This window comes from Rhinoderma darwinii, chromosome 9, assembly GCF_050947455.1.
Source record: "Rhinoderma darwinii isolate aRhiDar2 chromosome 9, aRhiDar2.hap1, whole genome shotgun sequence".
NCBI classification, from domain to species: Eukaryota; Metazoa; Chordata; class Amphibia; order Anura; family Rhinodermatidae; genus Rhinoderma; species Rhinoderma darwinii.
The window spans coordinates 84,175,600-84,197,945 of NC_134695.1; the positions used below are offsets into that span (position 1 = coordinate 84,175,600).

The following is a 22,346-nucleotide window of genomic DNA, read 5'->3' on the forward strand; positions in this document are numbered from 1 at the left end:
AGTTTCAGGTTATCTACCTGGGCAACTAAGGCAGTGGCAAATTGTACCTGCTCTAATACATCATATAAAACAAAACACTGTCCTAAAAGTCATATCTCACTGCAATATGGTCATTAGTGCCTTACAATGCCCAATAATTACCCCAATACAATACTCTCAATACAATGTTCAACTACTGCTGCCATATAGTGAACCTACAAAACGTCCTTAAAACATGACACAACACATGGCCGAAGTCTAACTATATCCTGCAAGTATAAAAGTGCGAATATGAAAATTGTGTGTAGCTTTATTTATCAAAAAAATATATATCAATATAGTACTATGTGAAGATAACGGGGAAATACACCCCTAAAACGCGAAGTATTAACCGATCCATGACACATGATGCGGGCAATAGGTCAGGTCAAGTAAGGAATTCTATTGATGGTACGCTGCGCTAAAAGGTCTCATGGGGGCAATGCAATAATGTTACACGAAACCCAAAAACGAAGGGCTCATTCAGACGAGCATGAATCTCATCCATGTGCTGTGCGAAGAAACAACGCACAATACACGGATCCATTGCTTTCATTGGGACTATTCACACATGCGTTAGTTTTCACGCACCTAGCCGTCCGTTGAAGTCAATATGTGCGTGAAAAACACGGACAGCACATGGATGCACATCGTGTAAATGTAATGAGATGAGGGGATGGGTCGGGGTTCTTCTTCTCCCGATTCTGTCATCTGGTTGGAATTTCAACAACCGGATTGCCGGAACTGGCTCCACCCTTGTACCATAAACGGCACCGGATCAGGGAAGAGAATGCAGGAACTTCAGGATTTCCCCCCCGGCTAATTTGTATTTTTATGCAGGATGTTTACTAGCTGACATATCATTGTGTGAAGCCTCGTAATGGTAGTGAATGATCATCTCCGGCTATTAATGATCTGTCCTATTGACATGTTTGACAAGTGATATTTGGGACAGTCCCTTTAAGTGACCCTTAACATACAATATTGTATTTACTGCTCAGGAATATACTCTCCATGCTCCGTCCAGCGTCAGAGCATCTAATAGAAAGCCCATGAGTGTCTATGAATTAAAAGCTTTTCCTGCAGAGAAGATCTACATGTAATTTAATAATAAGAGGTGCAGAGCACTAACAGGATTTATACAGCGTAATGAGGTTTCTAAGGGCGGAGATGACAATACACGAGCATCAGACAACTTGTACTGAAGTCCTCTTATTTCTATATTCTTAAAGGAAAATAACCATCGAAACCATTGACCGTACATTGCAGCCCATCAGGTTACATTGTTTAGGATCCTCATTGTTTGTCTCGGTTCTTGATATGATTTACATTTGCAAGATGCTGTCTCTCTGACTACTCCACTCTGTCCCTGGAAATCTGGGCGCTGGGCTCCCCATATGCATTCTTCTCCATAATGACCATGCATTATTTCTATAACATAAAAGAAACAGAATCAAATAAAGGATAATAACTCCCTATTATATTAATATGGCTGCATCTTTGAAATGACTGCTCTGTTTTCGTAACTGCGCTCTATACAATATTCTCTGTTGTCCGTCTATGGACCAGGTGTCATTTTTAGCTTTGAAAACATTCCATTTTTGCTTTGCAAAATTTACTTATTGATTGCGTAATATACATTTTTCAGAAAATAATAGTAATAATATTAACAAATAATAACCTTTTATAACAAATCATCTTACAGTATAGACGTGCGATGCTCTGCTCACTCCACAGAAGCTGCCATCAGTCACTGGGTAAATATATTATATTACTTATCCTGTACTGATCCTGAGTTATATCCTGTATTATACTCCAGATATGCACTCACTATTCTGCTGGTGGAGTCACTGTGTACATACATTACATTACTTATCCTGTACTGATCCTGAGTTACATCCTGTATTATACTCCAGAGCTGCACTCACTATTCTGCTGGTGGAGTCACTGTGTACATACATTACATTACTTATCCTGTACTGATCCTGAGTTATATCCTGTATTATACTCCAGAGCTGCACTCACTATTCTGCTGGTGGAGTCACTTTGTACATACACTACATTACTTATCCCGTACTGATCCTGAGTTACAGCCTGTATTATACTCCAGAGCTGCACTCTCTATTCTGCTGGTGGAGTCACTGTGTACATTACATTACATTACTTATCCTGTACTGATCCTGAGTTACATCCTGTATCTCTTTATTTTATATAAATTTACAAAACATAAACTGAAAAACAAATACATAACTAATTCCATATAACCAAAAAGTCACAACCCAATTCTTATAAACAAATTTTCTTATATACATCTCTGTATATGAGAAGAGAAAACGATACCAGTCCCGGCCACATACACCCCACTCTTATATACTTACATCTACACTTCATCCGAAACTAAACAATAACTAGAATATATACAAACATCATATAAACGTAATCCAAAGTACCAACAGAAAATCCCCCGACCCGCGTCAACCAAGGGCCTAAAGAAACAACATAATAATGATGATAATAATAATAAAACAACAACATAATAATAATAAAATAATAATAATAATAACCCCAAAAATCCAAAATATAATAATACTAATCCCAATTTTTTTTTTTTTTTTTTTATTTTTATTTTTTTATCCTTTTTTTTTTTTTTTTATATATATATATTTTTTAATCACACTATACACCTCCTGACTTTCCCTAACCTTACCCTTCTTACCTAAACTCCACCACCCCAGCCAGCATCTCGCCTCATGTCCTCTCACGTCCGCATAGTCCAGATGCTGGCCCCCACCACCACACCCAACACCCCAGCCCAGCCCCCCGCCCCATGTCCTCCCATGTCCGCATAGTCCGGGGCTGGGTCAGACAAACCCCCCACCCCCGACCCCCTCCCAACCTATCTATTAACCCCCTTAAGTCTATCCCTATTCTAACAACATTTCTACATTATAATACAATACACGTCACCAACCTGTCCAAATACCAAACCATATACAAAATACACCGTACCCGAAAGCACCAAGTTCGGTCGCTTGTAAACCTTTTTCCTGCCATTTCAATCCTAAACAAAACAAAAATCTTCCAGTGCTTACCTAGCCCATCACCAGATAGAGAGAAGGGAAAGCCCCCCCCAGCACCCCCCCAGAGGCCAAGGTACCACGTCCACCGCTGCACCCTCCCTATCGCTTGCCCTATCTCCTTACCCTATTACTAACCCTTTCTTGACCCTATTGAAAGCTGACCCTATGCTGACCCTCACCTTTCCCTTATTCCGAGTCCTATCGCTATATTTTTTATTGGTGCCTCAGCGGAACGCAGACCCCCACCTCCAGTTGAGCACCGGTGACGACTCCCCCTCCCTCATGAAGGCAGACACATTAAGGCACCCAAAAGGAAAAGCCCCTCCAAAGACGAGAGGCTTTGGATGCTCCCAATCTGCCAACCTCCAAAGAATGCACCTTCACCAGGTCACCCATGATATTGCTAACAACCTCATCCACTAGGAGGATTTTCTTCTGGGTAGAAACTAGACATCGTGCATTCCACATAAAGTGCCTGACCACTATACTGACTAGAAACAAGGTGCAATGGTCCCTACCACCGAGGTCTCCGAACACTCCATAGGCCCACCCAGCATAGGAGAGGCTGGTTAGGCCTGGCCAACCAATGGAGGCTCCCACCCTTTTGTATACCTCTGTATTGAAAGGGCAATGAAGCAGGAAATGCTCCATGCTTTCCAGCACTCCGCCACACTCCTCCCGGGGGCAATCCCGATCATCAGAGCTTCTGCACTTTAGATTGTCCCTCACATACAGTCTCCCATGGAAGCAACGCCAAGCCAGATCCCAAAACTTCTGGGGAATCCTCGCTGAATTTAAAAGTTTTAATCCCACCCCGAGGTCACTACTTGGGCAGTCTTTGAGCGCCAGGGGCTTCTGGAAGTGGGTCATCAGGACCCTCCTGTCAAGAAATTTTCTCGACATGGTCCTGATCTCCCACACCTCCAGACCCCACCGGCGAACAATCTTCAGCGCCAGGGTGGCATAAGCCGGGAGATGTCCGTGAGGTGTACGCAGGTCTTTCACTTGCCCTCCTCTCTCCCATTCCTGGAAGAAAGGCCGAAACCACCCCCTGCAGGAGGATATCCACCAAGGAGCCCTCTCTTGCCAGAGGTTTGCCAGGTTGATCTTAACAAAGGTGTTCACTAGGAACACCACCGGGTTAACCATACCTAACCCGCCTAGTGTCCTTGGTAGGTAAGTAACCTCCCTCTTGATTAGGTTGAGCCTGTTCCCCCATAACAGCTGGAAGAACAGGCTATAGACCCGAGTCCAGAGAGGTTCTGGCAAGATGCACACACTGCCCAGGTAAAGCAACATGGGCACCAGGTAGGCCTTGGCCAAGTGAACCCTTTCCCTCAGGGTTAAGGACCAACCCTTCCATTGGTCGACCTTCTGGGCAACTAGATTCAGCCTATCCTCCCAGTTCTTCTTGGGGTAATCACCCGGGCCAAATTCGACTCCTAAGATCTTAGCAGACCCCTGAGGCTCTGGAAGGGTGTCCGGGAGATCAAAACCAGGATCTCCTCCTCCCAGCCAGAGACTTTTGCACTTATCCCGGTTGATCTTGGACCCAGATGCCAATGCGTAACGCTCCACTTCCGACATCACCCACTCTGCCTCCCCTCTCGAGGAGACAAAAATGGAGACGTCGTCTGCGTACGCAACCACCCTCTGAGTGGCCTCTGGCCCCTCCAGGCCGGCCCCGACTCCCGCCAATGGCCCACGATCGATCCTTTTAAGAAAAGGATCAATTGCGAATGCATATAGCAAAGGGCTCAAGGGACAACCCTGGCGGACACCAGACCCAACCTCAAAGGGGGTTCCAACCCAACCGTTCACCAGCGCAAAAGTCTCAGCCCCAGTGTATAAGGTCTGTAGCCAATTGACAAACCCCCCCGGTAGGCCGTACCTCAGAAGGACCGACCAGAGGTACTCGTGGTCCACCCGGTCAAAAGCCTTGGCCTGGTCCAAGGACAGGATGTACCCCTCCCACCGACCAGAATTTCCCTGCTCCACTGCCTCTCTGACACTGAGGACAGCACTAAATGTGCTGCGGCCTGGAACAGAGCAATGCTGGACAGGCGAAAGGAGCCGGGATGCAAACTTCACCAGCCGATTAAACAGCACCTTTGCAAGAACCTTTCTGTCCGTATTGAGCAGCGCTATGGGACGCCAATTCTCAATACGGGTCGAGTCTTTACCCTTCGATAAAATGATCAAGGCCGACCTCCTCATTGACATTGACAAAGTACCCGAGGAAAGGCACTCATTAAACACCTCAGTCAAGAGGGGAACTAGGGTTCCTTTAAAAGTCTTATAAAACTCGGATGTTAAGCCATCCGGCCCTGGCGATTTTTTGAGGGCAAGCCCATCAATCGCCAATCCCACTTCCTCTTCCTTGATCGAATCTATCAAAACACCGAGAGAGGGGTCTACCCCTGGCTCAGGGATGGTTTCAGCCAGGAAAGCCGACATCTCGTCTCGGTTTGGATCTTGCTTCCCCAAGAGGTGCGAGTAGAAGGATCTGACGACCTCCAAGATCCCTGATTTGGATCTCTTCAGAGATCCTGTACTATCAATCAGTCCTGTCACAACCTTACGACTCACTGACATCTTACAGTTCCTGTAGGGGTCGGGCGAGCGGTACCTCCCGAAATCCCTCTCAAGAACTAAAGATGTGTGCCTATCATACTGACACCTCCTGAGCAAAGCTTTCACCACGGAGATCTCCTCCCCACTACCCCCGGTTGAGACCAGATGTTCGAGTTTCCTCCTCAGTTCCTGATATAGGCGGTACCTACTCATGGACCTGAGGCTCGAGAGCCTGCGGAAAAATCCTGCCACCCGGACTTTAAACAACTCCCACCACTCAGACTTAGTACCACTGAGATCCAACAAAGGTACCTGGCTCTGAAGAAAATCCTCAAAGGCCTGTCTTATCTCCGCTTCTTCCAAGAGAGTAGAATTCAGCCTCCATATACCTCTTCCCATCTGGAGGGACTCTGCAATGTTCAAAGAGAAAATAATCATACAGTGATCGGAGAACTCCACCTCAACAACGGACACTGGTGAAGAGATGGCTTCCTCCTTCAAAAAAAACCTGTCTATCCTAGACCTACAACTACCTCTACGATAGGTGAAACCCGAGTGGCCTGGGGTATGCCTGATGTGGATATCCACCAGGCGAGCATCGCTAACTATATTTTTTAATGCTACACTATCGTAGGTCAATTTTTTATCTCCGGAACCTCCTCTATCTCGGGGTCTCATGACAGTATTGAAGTCCCCTCCAAAGATAACTTGTCGACCTGAAAAAAGGAAAGGCTTAATCCTCATGAAGAGACTTTTACGGTCCCATTTGCTCTGGGGTCCGTATATATTGATTAGTCTTAATTCCTGTCCCCTCATGAGGACATCTAAGATCAAGCACCTCCCCATTTCTAACTCAATCATCCGTCGGCATGTTACCGGTGCGGTGAAAAGGACCGCCACTCCGCTATAGGGCTCAGCCGCAAGAGACCAGTAGGAGGGCCCGCGTCGCCACTCCCTCCTAGATTTAACGACGTCTGCCAAAAGTGACAGCCTGGTCTCCTGCAAAAACAAAATGTCGGCTTCAACTCGGCCAAGAAAATCAAAGGCTGCAAATCTCGCCCTATCTGACTTAATGCTGGCAACGTTAATTGATGCCAGCGTCAACGGAGTGGGTGCCGCCATCATGGATGTTTGAGTTAGACGGCTTTCTTCTTCCCACCCCCCCCCTCTATCTGATGAGGACCCCCCTTCTTTGCCTCGCTTCTTGCAAACTGAGGAGTCCATATTCACCACCCTATTCCCATCTTCATCCCCAAGTACCGGGTCAACCTCCCCCTCTGGGGGCAACGGCCCCTGCAGCAGGGGAGGCTCAACGACTCTAGGGTGCCCTACCATGCCCTCCCTCTTAGTATGAGAGGCTGGAATGTCCACGAGAGCATGGTATCGATCAGTAGAGCGCACCAGGGGGGTACAGGATTTACCTTCCTGGGCCAGGGCGGGGCCAGATGTATTTGGCCCTTGGGTTTTGCCCGGTGTCCCTTTTGCTGTAGGCTGAGTCCTCTCTTCCTCTCCCACACTTTCATAGTGGGAGGACTGAGAGTCCTCAGCCCTCTGCTCCCTTTGGATCCTCCTCATCTCCCCATTCAATTCGGCCTCCCCAGGGGCATCAGATTCAGGGGGGGCATCCAGATCCGAATCAGAGGTTGTCCCAGTTTCCTGGAGCGCCCTCCAAATCCTCTCCTTCCTTCGCTTCTCCGCCCTTCTCTGGCGAGAAGGGGGACCCTTCTTTGCATTCTTCCCTTGCCCCTGTGCCCCATCGTCCCTGCCCGCACCCTCACCCACGGAGGCCTCCCTCCTTTCATCCTCCGCAGGTTTGGAACAAGCATTGACAACAGAGCGAGGACACCGACTGAACGGGTGACCTAAGTCACCACACAGGTTGCACCGAATACGGTCACACGATGCGGCTAGATGACCAATCCCCCCACAATGAGCACACTTCTGCACCTTGCAGCCTGCACTCAAATGTGAGGGGTCGCCACACCGGTGACACAACTTCGGCTGCCCCTGGTAGAAGACAAGGATCCGATCTCTTCCCAGGAAAGCAGACGATGGTATGTGGGACACCGTCTGTCCCAGACGCTTTAATTTAACCATGAACGTCCAGGCCCCTGACCAGATGCCAAACTCATCCATGTTCTTCCGTGGCATCTCTACTACCTCTCCGTACCTTCCCAACCAGGTCATGATATCAATACAAGAGAGTGACTCATTACGGGTAAGAACGGTCACTCTCTTGGGACCACTTTGGCGAGAAATTGCTTGTGCAGCAAAGTCTCGCCAGCCAGGCTCGTCCTTCATCAGCTCGTAGTTCCCCCAGAAGACCTCAAGGCCCCCTAGGTGAACAAAGCTGATGTCAAACTCGACCGAGCCATGAGGATGTATCAAGGCAAAGATGTCACTCGCCTTGAAGCCCATCCCCAGCAGCAGCTCCACCACCCTCTTTCTGGGAGGGCACGCATCATTGCCACGCCACCGGAGACGGACCACATTCCTCCTGGCTACAGCCTGCCCGGCTGTTGGGAGCGACCACTGATCTCCTCGTTGCTCTCGGAAGGCATTTAGACCATATCTGTCTATCCAGAAAGACAGGTCCTTCTGCACTCCCCCTATGGTTAGGGTTTGCTTTCCCTCTCTTAAAGCGTCCAAGAGACGTTGTTGCAAGTTACCGTCCCCGGACCTTGAGGATGAAGATGGGTGGGCCCGCTGTCCCCCCGCTGCCACACCAGCATAAGACCTGCCGGATGTCACAGCAAGAGGAGCGCCAGGCCCATTGCCCCTGGTTGATACCCCATCCCCACCACCCACAGACACAGCACTCAACACCCCATTACCAGCAGACACTCCAGCAACTTTATTTACAGACACCTGCATACCCCCAGCAGTTCCCACATCCACAGCCGCAACTTTTTTATTTAACCCACCAGGTCCCCCTGCAGTCATCCTTCTGGCCAGGCCTGGTCCTATGTTATGTATTTTTCCTGTACATTTTGTGTGGGTAGACACTGCTTCAGTCTCCGCATCATCAGGCACCTTTGCAGGGACGCCACCAGATGTTATAAGCGGTGTCCCCGCTGTGCCCTCCGCCTCATTAACCTCCATCTTTTCTATGTGCGGAACATTTTTGGGAAAGGGGCCACCGCCGCCCCCGACGCCAGCAGCCCCCTTCTCGCCTACACCACTTTTCAGTGATGCGGACGAAGGAGCCACTGATGTCACTGGAGCCGCCTCCGGCGCCGGACCACTCCCCCCTCCCACAGAGGAGTGGCCAACAGAGCCGGAGCCCCCTCTGTGACCGCCCTTGTCCGGAACGTCTGACGGCTTTACTGCGACACCGACAGACTTCCGGCTTTCAGACACCACATCCGGTTTCTGGTTTACCCGTTCTCCAGACCGCTGACTCGCATCAGAGACCAGTTTCCCGGGCTCGCCATTAACCGGACACGGGGACACACCCCCTGGCGTCACCAGGCCACCAGTACCGCCCCCTTTGCAGGGGTTGGCGTCCGGCGCCATTTTGACCACCACGTGTTCTAATGCCGGACCCGTAACACTCTCCCCGCATTCCCGCTCCAGCCCCACTGCAGAGGCTTGAGCTGGGGGTCTTGCGGGACCTGCGCCCTGATCCTGACTTTCATCTGGCTCAGAGCACAGGAAGGATCTTGCTGTATACACCATTTTAAATGAACCTTTAGCAGATTTTTTTTCCTTTTTCCTTTTTTTTCTTCTTAAATTTTTTTTTCTTTTGCTTTTCCTCCTCTGCGGGTAACTCCGCACCGAAACAAAATCCCTGGAAGGATACCGGCGACTCCACATTACGGATCTGAGTGAGTAATCCTGGAGGCCGCTCACTGTCAGTTTCAAAACACTCTTGATTTCTCCCAGCTGTGAGTCCACCCTCCTCCTCCTCACTGCTCCTGGGTGCCTCAGAATCTGAGCATTCTCTGGACTTTACATTCTCATGCTCCATTTTCTCCCCCACATTTTCCTTTGCTGTATCTTCCTCCACACTTTCTATTTTTATAGGTGCTGCCATCTCGGCAAACCTCTCTTCATTTTTTAATTTTTCACCAAACACCCCTCCGCCTGCCAAAATCTCCTCACGTCTCTCTTCCACTTCTTTTATTTCCTCCAACAAGGATTTCACATTTAAAAGGTATCGGGACCTCTTACCTCCTGTGCATTTTGCAGCCCTTCCTCTGGCGACCGCCAAGTCCGCACGGAGCCGTTGCAGCGACTTCCTGAGGTCCCGATACTCCTCCAACCGCGTAGCCAGACGGGAGCTGAAGTTCTCCACCGTCTCTCCGGTCCTCAGCTGTCCCCATTCCTCCACACGACCGTCATCCAAATGTCCGGACGGTGCTGGTCCTTCTCCAGACGACAACACCTGGATCACCCTGCCGGACCGCGTCTCCATACCCTTATCCAGGGTTCCAGCCTCAGGGGGAGCCAGGACAGCCTTGCCCCGAGATGATCTCCTCACCCCCGCGACCGTTTGCATATTCCCAGCCAGCTGGGATGACCCTCTACCCCCCGCTGGCATGCTCCGGGAGGTAGAGGTCTGAGGCTCCATCCTAGGATGGAACCCCCCTCAGGGTACTTTCCAAGCCCAGGCAGATGGTATGAGGCCTGGGCAGATAGAATAAGGAAAGTCCCTGGATCCAAGGCCTGCACGGTAGTCTCAGCAGCTCTCTCCACACGTCCTACTCCACCCACTCCAGAGCTGCACTCACTATTCTGCTGCTGGGGTCACTGTGTACATACATTACTGATCCTGAGTTACATCCTGTATTATACTCCAGAGCTGCACTCACTATTCTGCTGGTGGAGTCACTGTGTACATACATTACATTACTTATCCTGTACTGATCCTGAGTTATATCCTGTATTCTGCTCCAGAGCTGCACTCACTATTCTGCTGGTGGAGTCACTGTGTACATACATTACATTACTTATCCTGTACTGATCCTGAGTTACATCCTGTATTATACTCCAGAGCTGCACTCACTATTCTGCTGGTGAAGTCACTGTGTGCATACATTACATTACTTATCCTGTACTGATCCTGAGTTACCTCCTGTATTATCTCCAGAACTGCACTCACTATTCTGCTGGTGAAGTCACTGTGTGCATACATTACATTACTTATCCTGTACTGATCCTGAGTTACATCCTGTATTATACTCCAGAGCTGTACTCACTATTCTGCTGGTGGAGTCACTGTGTACATACATTACATTACTTATCCTGTACTGATCCTGAGTTATATCCTGTATTATACTCCAGAGCTGCACTCACTATTCTGCTGGTGGAGTCACTTTGTACATACACTACATTACTTATCCCGTACTGATCCTGACTTACAGCCTGTATTATACTCCAGAGCTGCACTCTCTATTCTGCTGGTGGAGTCACTGTGTACATTACATTACATTACTTATCCTGTACTGATCCGGAGTTACATCCTGTATTATACTCCAGAGCTGCACTCACTATTCTGCTGGTGGAGTCACTGTGTACATACATTACATTACTTATCCTGTACTGATCCTGAGTTACCTCCTGTATTATACTCCAGAGCTGCACTCACTATTCTGCTGGTGGAGTCCCTGTGTACATACATGACATTACTTATCCTGTACTGATCCTGAGTTACATCCTGTATTATACTCCAGAGCTGCACTCACTATTCTGCTGGTGGAGTCACTTTGTACATACACTACATTACTTATCCCGTACTGATCCTGACTTACAGCCTGTATTATACTCCAGAGCTGCACTCTCTATTCTGCTGGTGGAGTCACTGTGTACATTACATTACATTACTTATCCTGTACTGATCCGGAGTTACATCCTGTATTATACTCCAGAGCTGCACTCACTATTCTGCTGGTGGAGTCACTGTGTACATACATTACATTACTTATCCTGTACTGATCCTGAGTTACCTCCTGTATTATACTCCAGAGCTGCACTCACTATTCTGCTGGTGGAGTCCCTGTGTACATTCATGATAAGAAATGTCATGTATTTACAAAGAAGATTAGTTCTATACTTAAACTGTAAAATGCTGTTCAGAGGTGAACATTTACTATAATTAACATTGCACTTTGATACAGGAGGGGGTCTTGGAGGGGACACAGCTGCACTTTGCATTTAATAGGTTGGACATATTAAGTTCACCGAGTAGCTGCTTCCAACGCATTTACCGTCACGTGTAAAGAGCCTCACAGTATTTCTGCACCCATGTGAGCAATTACTAAGATATCATTTGATTACATTGTCGATGTAATGGCATTGGGCAATTGGATACAATTATATCTATACTCTATACGGTTGTATGAAAAGCAAACAGTGGTTTATGTGAGCAGAGAGATACCTGACAAGTAACATAATTATCTACTCATTTTCATTATAAATCACATCGTCTTGGAACAAAGGGAGCTGCATATCTCGACAGCCAGAACAAAAGACCCGGAGAAGAAGACGACGTTCAGTATCCAATACTCAACAAAAAAAGCACCAGAAATCCTATTGATAACGCAGAGTTGTCTTTATCATTTCCATTGTGGAGCACAGCGAGGGGGACCCCCTAAGAGGGTCATCTTCATACTTGAATTGTCTGACGCACATTTCTGTAAACGACATATTTCTATAGGTAAGGAGGAATATTTATCTGATCTAGATGCAAGATAAAATCCCAAGTCTAGCCCGGTCTGGAGAGTTTTTTATTTTGTTGCACTGCATTCACTGGCTAAACATGTGCAAGAGGCTACAAGAGCAACAGGGTTGTGCTGCTCTGCAATGCATGGGTGACTCCCCAGTGCAGCTACCAGTGAAAAATGTCACTATGTAATATAAGTCTTGCTTCTGTTTTGCATTTCTTTGATTGCAGCCTGCAGTGTAAAGAATGGAGGTTTTCGTTCTGGTTGCCATCACTGCATCCTGGGACTTGATCACATCTCTACTATAAGGCCCCATACACACGACCGTAAAGAAACTCCGTAATTGCGGACCCGCCCGGTTTTATTGGTCGCTGACACCTTTCCGTATCACTACAGAAGGGTTTCCGTGCCGTAGAACCGTGCCGGGAATTATGGAGCATGTCCTACTTTTCGTTTTTTATGGGCCGTGCTCCCATACTTTGTATGGGAGCACGGCACGAAAATGCGTCCCACGGCAGTGGGCGACCGGCCGTTCTCGCAATCGCGGGCCGTGATTAGTCCTAAATGTATAGCTGTTGTGGAGCTACAACACCCAGCATTCCTTTGTCGCAACAATATTGCTCTTTCCACTTTTGCTGTAACAATGTTTATCGCCTTGTGCAACGGCCTCGAGCAAAAGTATATCTCTCAATATACTTTGTATGGGACCACGGCACGAAAATGCGGCCCGCGGCAGTCGGCGGCCGGCCGTGCTCACAATCCCGGGCCGTGATTACAGGCACGGCCGTGTGCATGAGGCCTCAATGTGTACATTTTATTTCAAAATTTTATGAAAAACAGCCATGCATGTTCACACATGTAATAAATTGTATTTGTATATTATTTTATCTTGTTTAGACTAGACTTTTTAAAGGTATGTCCACCTCTTGTAATCTACAAAGAGTTGAGTTATTTTACAAATACATAACATTACTTATCCTGTACTGATCCTTAGTTACATCCTGTAATATACTCCGGAGCTGCACTCACAATACAATCAGAATAGTGAGTGCAGTGCTGCTGTATTATACAAGATGTAACTCAGGATCAGTACAGGATAAGTAATGTAATGTATTTACACAGTGACTGCACCAGCAGAATAGTGAGTGCAGCTCTGGAGTATAATACAAGATGTAACTCAGGATCAGTACAGGATAAGTAATGTATGTATACAGTGACTGCACCAGCAGAATAGTGAGTACAGCTCTGGAGTATAATACAGGATGTAACTCAGGATCAGTACAGGATAAGTAATGTAATGTATGTACACAGTGACTGCACCAATGGCGGATTATCATTAGGGCGGTTCGAGCCCATGGCCGGCCGAACCGCATATGATCGCATGGGCCCCCATATGACCGGTGGCGTCGCTAGCACTATATACAAAGGGGGGAGCGCTGTGTGACACTATATACAAAGGGGGGAGCGCTGTGTGACACTATATACAAAGGGGGAGCGCTGTGTGACACTATATACAAAGGTGGAGCGCTGTGTGACACTATATACAAAGGGGGGAGCGCTGTGTGACACTATATACAAAGGGGGAGGGCTGTGTAGCACTATATACAAGGGGGGGCTGTGTAGCGCTATCCACAGCGGTATGTGTGTGGCGCTCATTATAGGGGGGGATTTTGGCGCTATTTACAAGATAGGGAGGGCCGTGTGGCGCTCTCTACAGGGGGGCTGTATGGCACTATCTATAGGGGGCTGTGTGTAATGCTCTCTACGAGGGGGATGTGTGATATCTACAGGGGGCTGTGTGTAATGCTCTCTACGAGGGGGCTGTGTGTGGCGCTATCTATGGGGGTGTGTAATATCTACAGGGGCTGTGTGTGGCACTATGTACAGGGGGCTGTGTGTATGTGGTGTTTTACAGTGTGTGGTATTATTATATTCAGGCGAGCAGTTTTTGGTGCTATTATATTTAGGGGCACAGTATGTGGCACCATGATAACTTTATTTTCGTTTATAGGTGTGGAAATGTTGGAAAAGTTGAGGAACCGAAGACATCTGAGTGGCAAATTCTGGAGAAATGAGTCATGAGCTCTGGACCGGATGGAGAAGAAAAGAGGAAAATAAACTACTAGAATCTGAGACGTCGTCACCTGTGAGTCACTAGATTTATAGAGAATCTGTCACCTCTCCTGACATGTTTATTATAGGAAATCCTTGTATCTCACAAAGTCTTTCTGCAGTCCAGAAATGATAGACAATTCCCCTTGTCAGGAGGATGTGTACCAGCACAGTGTGATCCTGTCAGTATGTAGGGACCCAGCCCTGTGACAAGGGGAATCGTAGCACTCATTTGTTAATGGTTGCCCAAAAAGGTAGTGTTAAAAATAGTTACTGCAGGGCGGCGGTGCGGAAGGGGGGCCCAAGTTTGGGTAACAGCCCAGGGCCCATGGTCTACTTAATCCGCCACTGGACTGCACCAGCAGAATAGTGAGTACAGCTCTGGAGTATAATACAGGATGTAACTCAGGATCAGTACAGGATAAGTAATGTAATGTACATACACAGTGACTCTACCAGCAGAATAGTGAGTGCAGCTCTGGAGTATAATACAGGATATAACTCAGGATCAGTACAGGATAAGTAATGTAATGTATATTCACAGTGACTCTACCAGCAGAATAGTGAGTGCAGCTCTGGAGAATAATACAGGATGGAACTCAGGATCAGTACAGGATAAGTAATGTATGTACACCGTGACTCCACCAGCAGAATAGTGAGTGCAGCTCTGGAGTCCAATACAGGATATAACTCAGGATTAGTACAGGATAAGTAATGTATGTACACAGTGACTCCACCAGTAGAATAGTGAGTGCAGCTCTGGAGTATAATACAGGATGTAACTCAGGTTCAGTACAAGATATGTAATGTAATGTATGTACACAGTGACTCCACTAGCAGAATAGTGAGTGCAGCTCTGGAGTATAATACAGGCTATAACTCAGGTTCAGTACAAGATATGTAATGTAATATATGTACACAGTGACTCCACTAGCAGAATAGTGAGTGCAGCTCTGGAGTATAATACAGGCTATAACTCAGGTTCAGTACAAGATATGTAATGTAATGTATGTACACAGTGACTCCACCAGCAGAATAGTGAGTGCAGCTCTGGAGTATAATACAGGCTATAACTCAGGTTCAGTACAAGATATGTAATGTAATGTATGTACAAAGTGACTCCACCAGCAGAATAGTGAGTGCAGCTCTGGAGTATAATACAGGATGTAAGTCAGGAACTTGTTACATCACTGTGTTGAGATTCTTTTTTTCAATAGCTTTTTTTGCATGAACCCCCAAGGCAAAACAAAGGGTTCCCTGTTACTCGGAGCGTGCAGTCTAATCCTGGTCAAAATGAAAATTGTGTTTCAGTATTATCATCAGCTGCAAACAAGATAAACACAAATTAACACTTTTCAGTATCATAACCCAGGGACGAAATCTGATGGTATCTGTTATTTGTCTCTTACCCCGGGCAGACCAATAAAGAGTTGTCATGAAGTCCTCATCTCCCCGACGCTGTACATGAACTTGATGTCCCAGATGATTTCCGTCGTCCTTATCTATATTTGAAGATTTTTTATATTTTAAGATGAATCCGGAGATAACAAAAAGCAGCAGATCCTGTTGGTGCCCCAGGGCAAGACAACCACACAAAGGTCTGTCTATCTGACTCCTGTATCTCAGTGCAATGCATTGTGGGTTGTTTGCCCGACAGGAGTGATCAACCCCTGAGAAAATATCTGTAATTTGGTAATTTGTTGAAACTTAAAAGATTTCTATTTGACATTTTGTAAAGAAAAAAAAGGACCTGTGACATGAATGAATACTGAGTGTTTTGCTAGAATCTAAATATTTTTGCCCATCAGGGGCTTCTAGGCCCATTAGAACCAGAAGACCCCCAGTGGGACCAAGGTCCTGCCCACGAGGTCCAGAATTTGATGCACCTGGACTCGAATGCAAATTCTGCCGTTATACTACAGGTCAATTCTTATGGGGGCAGAGGAGACAATGATCCACTTCAGGTGCTAGAACGCGGGCGGGCGTGCCAATGCAATGTATGCACCTTATATACGCGGGTGAGTCAAAAATTATCCGCACTCTGGCTGTAGAATTAATTTTAATCGACTTTCAGAAAAGACAAGTACATCATTTTTCGACATAATGACCCGGCTTTTCAATACACTTTGTCCATCTGTCAACAAGTTTTCGTATTCCCACATTAAATGTTTTAGGCTGAGCTGTGAGCCACGAATGCACCGCTGTCCTTAACCTCTTCATCAGACGTGAATCTTCGTCCTCATAGGGATTCTTTCAGGGGACCAAACAGGCGATAGTCTATCCATTAGAATCCGGTCATCGCGTGCACGCTGCTCAATGTGGTCATCCGTATACGAAGGATATATCGTTAACCTCTTAAGGACACGGCCAATTTTGGCCTTGAGGACCGAAGAATTTTTTAATATTTACCTCTTTGCATCCCGGCAGTTATAACTTTTTCATTTTTTGTCCGACGTAGCTGTATGACACTTTTTTCTTTTGCGGGACGAGTTGTAATTTATGTAGATACTATTTTTTTGGTACATTTACATTATCGTTTAATTTCTATACATTTTTATTTTGTCAAATTATTTTTTTTTACACCACCATACACCGATTATCATAAATAACATTATACATTTATTGTACAGGTTGTTACAGACGTGGCGATACCAAATATGCGTACATTTCATGTTATCGAATTTATATTTTGAAAAGTCTATTTATTGTATAAAATGTGTATTTCTGTGTAGTTTACTATTTATTTATTTTTATTTAACAAAATATTTTTTTTAAATTAATTTAACTTTTTTTTTTTTATTCCCATAAAGGAATTTTTCATTTTTATTTCTGAACTTTAATGTGCTGGCATATATCTATATACTTATTGTACATAGGCAGTTGTTAGTGCATACCTCAGTATGCCCTAACAGGGAATATGGTCAGACAGCCCTGGGGTCCTTCAATGGACCCTGGGCTGTCTGCTTATACCAGGTATAGCCATTGATCGCATCCCATGGATTTCCTGTGACGTGATCAAAGGGGAGACCCCCTTCTCACTTTAGCTTTGATCGCGGCATTTAAGGGGTTAATGGCGGAGAGAAGAGGTTTCTCTCCGCCGATAGAGCGGGGCTGCGCCTGTGTATTACAGCTGTTACCCTGCTCATCGTGGCGCGCGGACACTGGCTGTAACGCAGGAAGAGAATACTTGTCCTGAAGCGCCAAGTACCCGCCGCTCCGAACAAGTATTCTCGTCCTGTGTCGGCAACCAGTTAATCGTTCGATCGCTTGCAGCGTCTACACCGGGGCTGATTGATCACTTTTGCTCAATCGAATGATTATTCGACTGAGAATCGACTCATCTAAAAGGCCCTTAACACGTTCAAACCTGCACAGCAATGACTGGGGAGACAGTGACCTGGTACGGAATCCGCAGATAAGACCGCGCAGCCAACAGGAGTTTTAATATAACCGGAGTGCGGATAATATTTGACTTAACCTCGTAGTTACAGTCTTGTTCAGAAGAAGACCGTCCCGGATCTGAAGCTTTTTCCTCTTTATCATTTCTTTTTAGGCCAAGTCATATATAATATATTAGTCCTTATAGATTTTTATGACCTGGGGGTGCTATGATAACAACAAAGCCTATGATGCAATTAAAGGGACATGCACATGGTTAGTTTTAGGGGGGCCACTTACAATCATAGTGTGTGAAGGGCCCAAGGTACGCCTATCTGACACTGTTATGCATTCCAAAAACGTTACCATATGGACACTTGATAATATCTATGGCCAGCTGTGCCCACATAGTAAATAATTAGAAGATTGTCTTTTACGTCCCACGATTGTATAAAAGGGGCAGAGAGCACAGATTATCCCATAATTAAAGCTGGAAAACTTGTCTTTTCTGTTACCCATTATCTCTAGGAAGACACAAATGATGGGATTTCTGCCAATCAGTGTGTCATCCCAGCAAGAGGGAGCAGCAGTCAGATGAGTGCAGCTCCTAAGCAAGGAAGTCATTTAAATGATATGTTTTATGACTATCGAAGTTGTCTATCGCCCACCCCCTCTTTACCTCTTGTAACATTACACCCTAGGAAGGGACCCATATTGGTGTTGTTTACAAATATCATTCCGGACCTGGAGAAGAGGTAACATGGTTTTCCAGCGGTGTTTGTTTTCTCACGCCTGCAGGCGCTCGGCTATCAAGTTGTCTCAGAACAAAGACGGCGTCTTCCATATTCTGAAGTGTTTCCTCTGTGCAATACGTCCCGGAGAGAAGCAGACAGACCATCTGTACCTGCTACATAGAGAAATCCGGCAAATGCTTCCCAACATTCATGTTACATTGTATATACAGCAGTGTGAGACCTCGGTGTATAGCACCGCTTGTCCCTGAACAGAATAAACTGACAGGTAGATGATAACCTGGATCTTCCAGCAGGAGACAAGAACCAGCGGGAGAGAGAAGGAGCTGCTTAAACCATAGCAGAGACTCCGAACCTGCACGGAATATGCACTTAAAGGGTTAATCCCTCTTAATAAATCTATTTATTTTGCTCAACAATGGAAAGATATAAATTTTTGTAATTACCTTTATTTTTTTAAATGATGTACTTTTCCTGAGATTTCCTCTCAGAGTCTTGTTCGGTGCATCTTTGTTTATTCCTTGTTGTCTAGGGATCCGGCCACCACGGTTTTCCTCCAGCGGTGGCCGCGCCTGCGCAATGATATCCTCTCCGTCCTTAGGAGAGGATGTCCGTGTTCTCGTGAACGCGTTTATACGCACATTAGATGCCGGCCCGGCCATCTCCCAGGTGGATTTATTAGCGGTCGGCTCCAGGTCCTGCCTACTAGGTAGGTGTTCACACAGGGGGGGAAGGTGCCACGAGGAGGGGATATGGCTTTCTGCGAGGGGTGAAGGGGGTTACTACGAAGGGTGGCGAGGGTTTGCAGGGAGGAGGGGCGGGGTGCCGTGAAATACAAAGTGGCGCTATAAAACGATATAAAAGGGAATAGAGGGGTAAGGGGTCGTCTCAAACATGCTTACCATGCCTGGTTGAGACGATCGTTCTCCCTATGCTGCTAGAGCTAGATTATCTAGCAACGTCGGGAACGCGCACTAAGGGTATGTTCACACGCCCTATTTACGGACGTAATTCAGGCGTTTTACGCCCCGAATTCCGGCCGAAAAAACGGCTCCAAACCACTTTTTTTTTTTTACATAAAAAGACGCCCGCCTCAAAGAAGTGCATGTCACTTCTTGGGACGTAATTGGAGCCGTTTTTCATTGACTCCAATTACGTCTGTAAAAGACGCCGTGAAAAACGTGTGCACTTGTCAAAACGTCTGAAATTCTGGCGAAAACAGCTCCGTAATTTCAGACATATTTGGCGTTGCCGTGTGAACGTACCCTAACAGAGCAGAGCGCCTTGATTGACCTCGAGCCGCTCATGCCCCCTTTTAGAAAAGATAATCAGCACTTGCTGCATTATCTAGTTGGAAAAAAAGGTGGTTAGGGAAGTAATTTTTAAAAAATTTTTGCAACACTAGATTTAGAATTTTATTTAGGTTTCTGATGCATTGAATAATAAATCTAACTCAACTTGGGAATAACCCTTTAAATTCCAGCTGCTGTTGATATATTCACATGCACAATTAGTCGCTGCAGATCATGAAATGTGAATAGTACCCTCAATACTGACTGAACAACGCACAGCACATGGACCCGTTGATCTCAATGGGGCCGTTCACACATGCAGGAGTTTTCATGCAGCGAATGTCGGTTGCGTGAAACTCACTGCATGTCCTATATAGGTGCGTTTTCGTGCACTTAGTCGACCACTGAAGTCAATGGATACGTGAAAACCATCCGTGTGCTGTGCGCGTTTCACGCATCAAATATACAGAAAAGTAGGGAAATAAATATTTTTAAAAAATGAAGCGCTTGTAAGGACGTGATAAACGCATGCCACGCGCAAAGCACACTGATGCCAATATGCAATGCACGCGGACAAGAAATGTAGGAAAAAGGCTGTGTTTTTTACGCGCGCAAATCGGACACGCTCGCCTGATAGTAGCCTTAGCCGCAGTGTGACTCCCACCAGATAACTCCTAAGGAAGGCTGAAAAACTTGACGACCTCTCTGGACGTCATTTTCTGGTACTAAGAGCAGTTGTCATTTAAAGGGTAACTAAACGTTCAACAAACTTCTGACATGTCAGATGTTTTGATTGGTGGGGGTCCGAGCACTGAGACCCCCACCAATCGCTAAAACAAAGCGGCAAAATGGTCACGTGAGCGCTCAGCCGCTTCGTTTCTGTTCGGCTTTTTCCGATGTATCGGAGTACGGGCTCGTAGACTTTGAATCCATACACCGCTACATTGATTTCCGGAAAAAGCCGAACAGAAACGAAGCGGCTGAGCGCTCACCCAAGCCCTTCTGCCACTTCGTTTTAGCGATTGGTGGGGGACTCAGTGCTCGGACGCCCACCAATCAAAACTTCTGACATGTCAGAAGCTTGTTGAACGCTTAGTTACCCTTTAATTTTCCCCTCATAGGAATGAAGGGATGGGGGGGGGGGGTCTCTTTTTCTGATCTGGTAATCCTGTAGAGTTAGGGTAAGTTCACACGTAACGTAAATACCCTATAGGCTATAAGGGTACCGGGTGTCTACCTCCCACACCATTACTTCCCCTTGTGAATGTACCCTAAGACCTCATGCACACGACCGTCTCATCCGTGACACACAAGAGGGCACTGAGTTTAATGAGCCCAAACCGCAAATGCGACCCGTAAAATGACGTCCTATTTTAAAAAAAAATTTTTGCACGGACTGTGGAACCAATCGCTGTTTGCATTGGCCCATAGGATAGAATGTTCCCTATGCTATCCGCAATGGCAGACAGTACGTGGACGCAAACGCACGGTCATGTGCATGGGGCTTTAGGTTACAATGTTTTTTTTAATACAAGGAAGTGTAATTCAATAGTGAAGACGGTGAGGGAGGAAGTAGCTAACTTCTCAGGGTAGCTGGCAGTTGTATTATACACCATGGGACACAGATGTTTACAGTTCTTGTTTAGATATCTGGAAATGTTCTTGAATAATTGAAACTTTGTAACAATATATTAGAAAAATGAAAACGGAAAAGAAATAAGAAGGGTTACTTACCGCTCTGAGATTTAATCCCTGTGTTTCACGGTAATTTACTCAAAACGAGGCGATGGCGGTGTCATGGGAGAAGGTATCAACACGTAAATATCAACAATTGGATATTATAGGTAATGGTCCCCGATTATCCAGACAAGGCTCGAGATGCTGAGTGTCTATAATTTACTGTATCATCAGGAGGAAATTGCTGCACCTTTTCATCCGCTCTTCTTATAACTTAATATTGTATAATTATGTAGCAGCATCAAAGTATCTTCTAACCTTTGTTGCCATGGTGACTAGCCCCAGTGAAACGGCGCCGGTCTGTGAGCGCATTCACCGTTCTGTTGTTGGGAGAAGAAAGAGGAAAGTCTTCAGTGCGCGGAGAGGATGAAACAGAAAGACTGATAAGAGACGGCGCGCTCCTGGGACCGTCCTGACCGGCGAATAAAAAAGCGACCGACAACAAGAACATGGGCAGAAAAAAAAAATGGAGGCGGAAGAGTATTGACATTCGCACTCCCTCAAGGTCAATACCCCCCCTCAAAAAAAAAACACGAAAAAAAACTCCGCTATATCAGAGTCTTTGAGTCATCGTCTTCTGTCATCTGTTAGTTACAAATTGTATTTAACCGTTTCTTACTTATATCCTATATGGAGGAAAACGGGGTGACCACCAATATGGCCGCCATTACAGGGGCTGTCACTCAGCTTTCCTAGTCTCCTGAATGTCAAACCTGCCTAGAGAGAAAAGGATGTGTC

At 46.3% G+C, this 22,346-nt stretch overlaps 1 long non-coding RNA gene across 3 annotated transcripts; it reads right to left on the reverse strand.

The window, feature by feature from the left end:
* Positions 1-269: 269 nt before the first annotated feature.
* LOC142661112 (uncharacterized) lies at positions 270-22,098 on the reverse strand. Of its 3 annotated transcripts, none has more exons than XR_012850631.1 (3): positions 21,606-22,098; positions 15,859-15,951; positions 270-1,449 (listed from the first exon to the last, which is right to left on the reverse strand). It is a non-coding gene; the product is annotated as an uncharacterized LOC142661112 (long non-coding RNA). The 3 variants fall into 3 exon arrangements; XR_012850632.1 differs by lacking the exon at positions 21,606-22,098 and adding an exon at positions 18,572-19,553; XR_012850630.1 differs by lacking the exon at positions 21,606-22,098 and having other exon boundaries at positions 15,859-16,427.
* Positions 22,099-22,346: the final 248 nt, after the last annotated feature.